This window comes from Leucoraja erinacea, chromosome 3 (assembly GCF_028641065.1).
Source record: "Leucoraja erinacea ecotype New England chromosome 3, Leri_hhj_1, whole genome shotgun sequence".
Lineage (NCBI taxonomy): Eukaryota > Metazoa > Chordata > Chondrichthyes > Rajiformes > Rajidae > Leucoraja > Leucoraja erinaceus.
The window spans coordinates 83,512,022-83,519,578 of NC_073379.1; the positions used below are offsets into that span (position 1 = coordinate 83,512,022).

The 7,557-nt window shown below is 41.1% G+C and overlaps 1 protein-coding gene across 8 annotated transcripts in view; it reads right to left on the reverse strand.

Moving 5' to 3' along the window:
* znf608 (zinc finger protein 608) overlaps positions 1-7,557 on the reverse strand; it is a 99,379-nt gene that overhangs the window by 87,965 nt on the left and 3,857 nt on the right. The window lies entirely within an intron of this gene.

Genomic DNA, 7,557 nt, shown 5'->3' on the forward strand with positions numbered 1-7,557 from the left:
AATTATCTTGACCCACATGGGAAAAGCAGGAATGCATTATGTCTTAATGATCACAACTAGAGGTCCTGGCTTTTCTTTTGCAAGGAGCAGGGAAGATCCTCCCTGCAGCTTCACTATTAACATGTCTGTTTCCTGTCAGCCCACTCAGAGATAATGTCATTTATCTCCAAGCGGCACAAGACCAGTCATTAGCCTCAATAAAAAGACCTCGAACAAAGAACAGTGATTGCTATCCGTTGCTCAGTCTGCAGCCAAAAAAACTAATTTCATTGAGGGAAGGGGGTGTGGAGATACTGAAGTGCTATTTATACACACACCAAGCAGAGGCAAGGCTGGCCTAACATATGATTACTGTCGAAGATTTAAGTAACCACATAAAGCAGCAGCCTAAACGATTTGCTAGTCAAGAGAATTTAACTCTAAACAGCAAGAGATAATGGGGGAGATGCTCAGCGGGTCAGTCAGCACTGCTGGATAAAACAAACCAGTCAGCATTCTGATGAAGCGTGCAAACACAAAACATTCATCTGTCACTCCTGCAAAACATGTCCAGTCGTGCTGCTTTTCACTTTAATTTTTTGTATTATTTTTGGGTGAAACAACATCCTTTGAAAACATGAATCGAATTTTTTTGTTGTTGATTGTCCGAATGAAGGTGCATAAATGTAAATGGAGTTAAGGTTGCTGTAATACACCTGAGATGGGAACATACTATTGAAGAACCAAATGGCTTTCTCAGGGGGGGAGGGGGAGAAAGATGTGATGGTTGGATGTTTTAACAAATCTGAGAACAGAATAACTGAAGTGTCCTTGAGATTTTGCCTACGTAAATGATGGTTTATCACTGTGTGAAAAAATGCTTTGTGCAGCTCAATATTCTCATCATAAAACCTCCGCAAGAACCCTAACTGCATCCACATCTCCTAATTATGGTTCTGAACTTTGTTATTAAAACACACATGCACGCACTCTCTCTCTCACTCAAACACGCACACACCCACAAAGCTGCTAAATACTGAGAAGCGTTCAGATTAATCCTCCCTTTTCCATTTTAATTTCATGCAAGGAATTCCTTTTTAAAAGGCCAACGGCATATCTCAGTTCTATACGCACGGTATTTGCGTTCCAATAGTTCAGTAAGTCTATTGTGTTTAAAGAACACACATTCATCTTGCCTCCCAGGTGACCCATATGATTCACTCTCTCTTACCTTTGGTGCAAAAATCTGCGGCCACAATTTTGATTAATGAAAAATAACTTGCATTTATGTATTCTTTTAACCAATTAGGACATACATCCATAAGGGTGTTTGAGCTAAGCAAAATGGTAAATGAAGGCATTCCCGTGGGTTAATGTTGATCACATATTCAAATGGACATGCCACATATATACTATGATCACTGGACCACGACAGGGAGGCTGGATATTCTGCAAGAGGGCTCCCCTCTCAACACTCCAGGCTCTTTCCACTGTCTACACGGCACAAGTCAGGAGCGCAGGAACACAATGAAATCTCTCCCCATTACCTGGATGTGTGCCATATCAACCACCATTGAGAATCTCAACACACATCAGATAAAAGCTGCCCGCTTAACTGAAGCACGATCCATCATTCCGAATGTTCATTCCTCCACCTCAATGCACAGTGGCTGCAGTGCGAACCATCTGTAAAAACATTGCTGTCACACAGCAAGCTACCTGACAGCACCTCCCTCACCTGTGAACTCTATCACCCAGAAGGACAAAAGCAGTAAGGAACAGCACCGGCAGGTTCCCTCCAAATTGCACACCATCCTAACTCAGACGTATATCACCAGTCCTTCAACTCCCTTCCTCACAAGGCTGTGGACTACCCCCACTAAAAGGAATTCAATAATTCCAGAAAACAACTCAGTACAACATCTGAGCAAGGGAGACACGAGACAAGTCAAGAGTGTTTAATTGTCAAGTATGCCACCACGGAACTATTGTTGCAGCTTAACGAGCCCGTTAATGCAATAACACAGAAATAAATATACAATAATCAATAACAATAAATTAATAATCAGAAACACCAGGTAACCAGACCATAACAGTGCAAACACTAAAGTCTGTAGAGCAACCAAAAAATCTAATTCCATAGAAGATCATACTTCCTGAGGCAGTGGTTAGTGTTGTGCAGACCTCAAAAACCTGATAGACACAAAATGCTGGAGTAACTCAGCAGGACAGGCAGCATCTCTGGAGAGAAGGAATGCGTGACGTTTCAGGTCGAGATCCTTCATCAAGATCGTGATGATCGCTGGGAAGAAGCTGATGGTCCTGGTTTTCAGGCTCTTGTACTTTCTTTCGGAGGGAAGGAAATTAAAGATTGGCCAGCATGGTGTTGGATCTTTGTAGATATTGGCGTTTTTTTGGGGGGCAATGCCTCCTGTTGATTGTTTCAATGGTGAGGAGACCAATACCCGAGATTGATCGGGCAGTGTCTATCCTCCCTACAACCTGTGGTCCTCATAATTGGAGTTACCGAATCAGGCCACGATGCTACCAATGACTATGCTCTCTACTGTACATCCCGAGAGGTTTGATAAAGTATTTGGCGACAGACCGAATGATGATGGTGTTGAATGCCGAGCGGTAGTTGATGTTACACGTTCTTATTGTCTAAGTCGTTCAGTGCAGAGTGGCGAGCCAGCGAGATCGCATCCCCTTTCGCTATGTTGTAGTAATAGGCAAATTATGGTGGGTCCAGGTCGCCTTAGAAAGCATTTTCATCGGGATACATGACAGCATAATTTGGGAACAGCTCCATCCAAAACCGCAGGAAATTCCACAGAATTTTGTATGTAGACAGACCATCACACAAACCAACCTCCCTCCCATTGATTCCAACTACACTTCACGCTGCCTCGGCAAGGCCACCAGTATAACCAAGGCAAGTCTCGCCCTGGACTCGCCCTCTTCTCTCTTCCATCAGATATGAGGTACAGAAGTGTGAAAATGAATACTTCCAGAATCAGGGACAGTTTCAGGGACAGAATCAGCTGTTATCAAGCAACTGAACAATCATATCAACAACTAGAGAGCAGTCCTGAGCTATCATCTACCTTGTTGGAGGCCTTCAGACTATATTAGTGTTTATTAGACATTATCTTGCACTATACATTATTACCTTTTACCCTGCATCTGTCCACCAAGGATGGCTTGATTGTAATCATGAATAGTTTTTCCGCTGACTGGATAGTATGCAATAAAAAAGCTTTTCACTGTACCTCGGTACACGTGACAATAAACTAAAATAAAATAAACTACTAAGGCAGGAGTTAATTTGCATCATGCAACTACACTTCAAAGCACTTCATTATCACAACGTTAGTCACTGATCATCAGTAGTCATTGAGGTCACTTTACTCTTCTTGGGCATTGGTACAATGGATGTCCTTTTAAACCAGGTGGAGACCTTGGGCATAGTAAGAAGAGGTTGAAGATGTCCACAAAAACTCCAGCCAGTTGGACCGCGCAAGTTTAAAGAACACAACCAGGTACATCATCGAGACCGGTCGCTTTCCAAGGGTGCACCCTCGTGAATCTTCTGACGTCAGCTTCAGTGACTGATTACTGTGCCATGGGAGGTGGGGGGAGTGAGGGGGCCAGAGTAGGTACATCAAAGTACATAGAGAGCATTACGGAACAGCAATAAATGCTGAAACAAGGTACTCCACATGTTGATTTACAAAGGAAGGCACAAAGTGCAGGACTACCACAGAGGCTCAGGCAGTATCTCTCGAGAACATGGATCGGCTTAGAGTCTTAAGAAGGGTTCCGACCCGAAACGACACCTACCCATGTTCTCCAGAGATCCCACCTGACCCGTTGGGTTACTCCAGTACTTTGTGTTCTCTTCAGCAATAAATACTAACCTTGCTAGTAATAATAATAATAATAATAATAATAATAATATCTTTTATTGTCATTGCACACATGTGCAACGAGATTTGGTATGCAGCTTCCATCCGATGTCATAACTTAAACAACTAATAAAATTTAGATTTAGATACCCCGAGAAACATGATTTATAAAAAGAACAGTAAAACAGTCTAAAGTGCAAATGTGTCTGTGCCGGGTCGATGTGCGATGTGACCATCCGAGGGAGACAGTTCATGGGGGGGGGGGGCACTCAGCAGGGCCGGTTCAGAGCAGCTATAGCTCTGGGGATGAAGCTGTTCCTGAGTCTGGAGGTGCAGGCGTAGAAGGCCTTGTAACGTCTGCTGGAAGGTAGGAGTTTGAACAGTCCATTAAAAGGGCGTGACGAGTCTTTGTGGATGCTGACAGCCTTCCTGTAATGTCCAGATCCCAAAAATGAATGTAAAAAATGATTGTATTGTAGAAAAAGTTAATATTAAAGCACAAATATTAAACAGCTTTTGGAAAGTGCTGGTAATAATTTTTGGCTGAGGTCCATTTGAAAGAATGCCTATTAATATAATTCAAAAAATAATTTTAGTGGGCTTTAGAATCATGCAGCCGTACAAATGAGATTAGGAATTCAGCTCATTAGTGGCAAAAATTCAATAGGAATTCTGGTCTCACAGATCTTGGGAGGTCACTACAAGTTCGTCCAGAAAGTTCTCAGCAGTCAAAGGGCACCAGCTCATTCGCTGACTTTGAAAGGGTTCTGGTCACACTATTCAAAGTTACAAAGCATTAAGTAGACTGGAGAGTTTTTTGTTCTGCAGGGACTCGTGCTAGTTTGTGGTACCATTCACCAGCCAAAACTCATCTTGAGAGTTTTGAGTCAGCTTTTTAAACTGTTCACACTCATACAAATCTGCCCTTTGTTTACCTCTTTAATGACTGCTTACCACTTACAGTCTTTTGCCACAGACAGTAACGGACAAGAGCAACATACAAAGAACAGGAAGGTATATGGATGTCCCCATTCAATTCGTCAGCAGGACCAACAACAAGTACAATAGAACTCAGCACAAAACGTGTTTCTCCCTGCAACTCATTGTTAGTACAATCCCTTTCTATTTATTGCTCTGCTACCACTGAAAATAGTTGCTAGCATTAATGATCCATCAAACGCAATTCTCAGCTGCGAAATTTCTCACTGCATCACTTTCAAAAGGTGACAAATTCTTCACTAGGATATTAACAGGCCTTATGAGGGCTCTCAGTCATACGTCATGTTTTCTGTGGTCTCCCAGTAAGAAAACCCTAAAGCCAGTTGTTCTCTGCATTCTAGTGCTGTAATGTATCAGTTAAATCAATTAATTGAGATATATCAGATACATCATTTAATCCAGTTAGCATGTTATATCCTTAATATCTCACCAATCCTAAATTAATACCCAATTTTGTTTCATTTACCAAACAAACAAAATCATAAAATCTTATAAAGAAAGCAGCGAACGACTGGGTACTAACAAGCCTTTATTAGGTAATCCTATATTGGGAGGGTTTTGCAAACTACTAGTGGTAGTTAATTGTCTTGCCAAGTCTACATAAGTCAGACATGTTAGTAACAGCTAAACCACAAACATGAACAACATAGAAATAGCTTAAACAACTCAAATTATATACTACATTTTACCCGAGCCCTTCATGCAGGGAGTGGCAACTTCTACAACATATTTGTAGTTCTCTGTGTAAAAAAAACCTAGGAAAACAGTATCAAAAATAATTAGTTTTAATCGGATCTAGTTGATCAAGTTTTATATGACAACTGCAGCCATCAAATAGAATACTCAGGCCAGGGGTAAATCTGCAAACATATTGCAGAAATTAAGCAATGACTACAAATCTTGAGGATTTACTTTACACCTTGAGCATCTTGCTACTCAAACAAGTACAGCTGGACACATTTGTCTTCAACCTAATTTAAACCGGACAACTATATAAATATTTCACAGCCTGTTTAACAGAAAGTGCCTTCACTATTCAAATAAATAACACGTACAAGACACTAGTGCATACATTAATACCATGGGTCCGTATCAGGTACCATTTCATTTTCTTTCAAGCCATGTACTGTGTATGGTGAAGGTTTAAATCTCGATGATCTCTGGAGCAGTCAACAGGAAAGCAGGCTGTGCTAGAATGAATAGTCTGCTTGTCAATTATATCTGGGAAGAATCAAGACAAGCGAGCAGCAACACCATACTGGACATTTTTCTGTTTGACTTACTGATTGTCAGCAGGCACAGCTTTTGTAGACAACACACACACACATTCTCGATTGTCTTGAGAAACAGACACATTGAAATAGTTTCTCCAGGAGACTATTTGAGGTATAAATAAGGAAGAAATAAAGAGTAGTGAAACCACACCAGTCTCGTCTCTGTTGCCATGACACCTGCCTCCAAGATTTGAAAGTGAACAGACTGCCTGCTAAACAAAACTGTTGCATCAGAACATTTAGCTGAACGATTAAAATAAGGTTAGGCATGCAGCAAGCAATGTTTTTCTTCATTCAGTCAATCCAATCAAATGGAACTGTATCCACAGCCATTGTGGCAAACAGATTAGAGCACGTTATCTTGATGTTTAAAGGAGATTAAAACTGTTTCCAATTTGCTTGCTGTTGGAAACAAGAGCAAAACCAATTTGATTGGAGAATTGTCAAGCATGTCAGTTTGCCAATCTTCATTCCAAAACTCTTTAGATGCTCTTCTCATGACTAATAGACTATGAACATTAGCCTCTGCACCTTGCTGTTTAAATCTTTATTAACATCTCAATGTCTCCTTGAAACGTTTCCCTGGCAATAAAATTAATCAAATAAAATAGTCTTCCACGCCAACCAATCTTGCTGCTGTCTGAAGTTTCCAACAATAGCATCAGCAGAAATGCAAAGGTCACCACCTCAACAAGCTGGGAATTCACTTTCCCCCCATTATGCACCGAGACAAAATCCTCTCCAACTCGACTGACCACTTCCATCACAGGGAATCTATTTATTGAGTTGAATGGGAAGGGAAAGGTTGAAAAGTAGATCACAAGGTGCTCCGCAAACTATATTAAAAGGAAGTAATTACTCTGAAAGGACTAAATTATTCAACTTTTCCCGAACAAACTTGAAGTAGATCACAAGAGCCTCACTATGCAAGATAACACAAAGCAGTTGTGAACTTTGAACAGTGACTTAAAACATTTTGTATAGAAATAGAACAGTTAGGATTTTGTTTTAGGAATGGTGCGGACATTGGCTCATAAACCTGCATCAACAATAATCAGTCAGCTTCTTAAAATGGCACAATTCCTCTGACCTCATAATTATCCAACAAACAATAGATCCGAGCCTCCTGAGAAACTCCACAGTCTTTGGATAATTATCAACATACCAGAAGCCTGGTTACACGGAAACAATGGAAGGCAAGGCCAAACTTCCCTTTCACACTGAAGCTACAAAACAGAGATCATCGTGCCCGCACTGATGTTAATAAAATACCAGGCACCATTCGACCAACCCTGCATTCATAAAAGGCAAGACTGGTGCAGCCTTTATGAAGGCGTTTAGTGTGCTATTTGATTACAAAGCACCTCCCCCACCCTTTAGGCAAACAGCAGTGATCA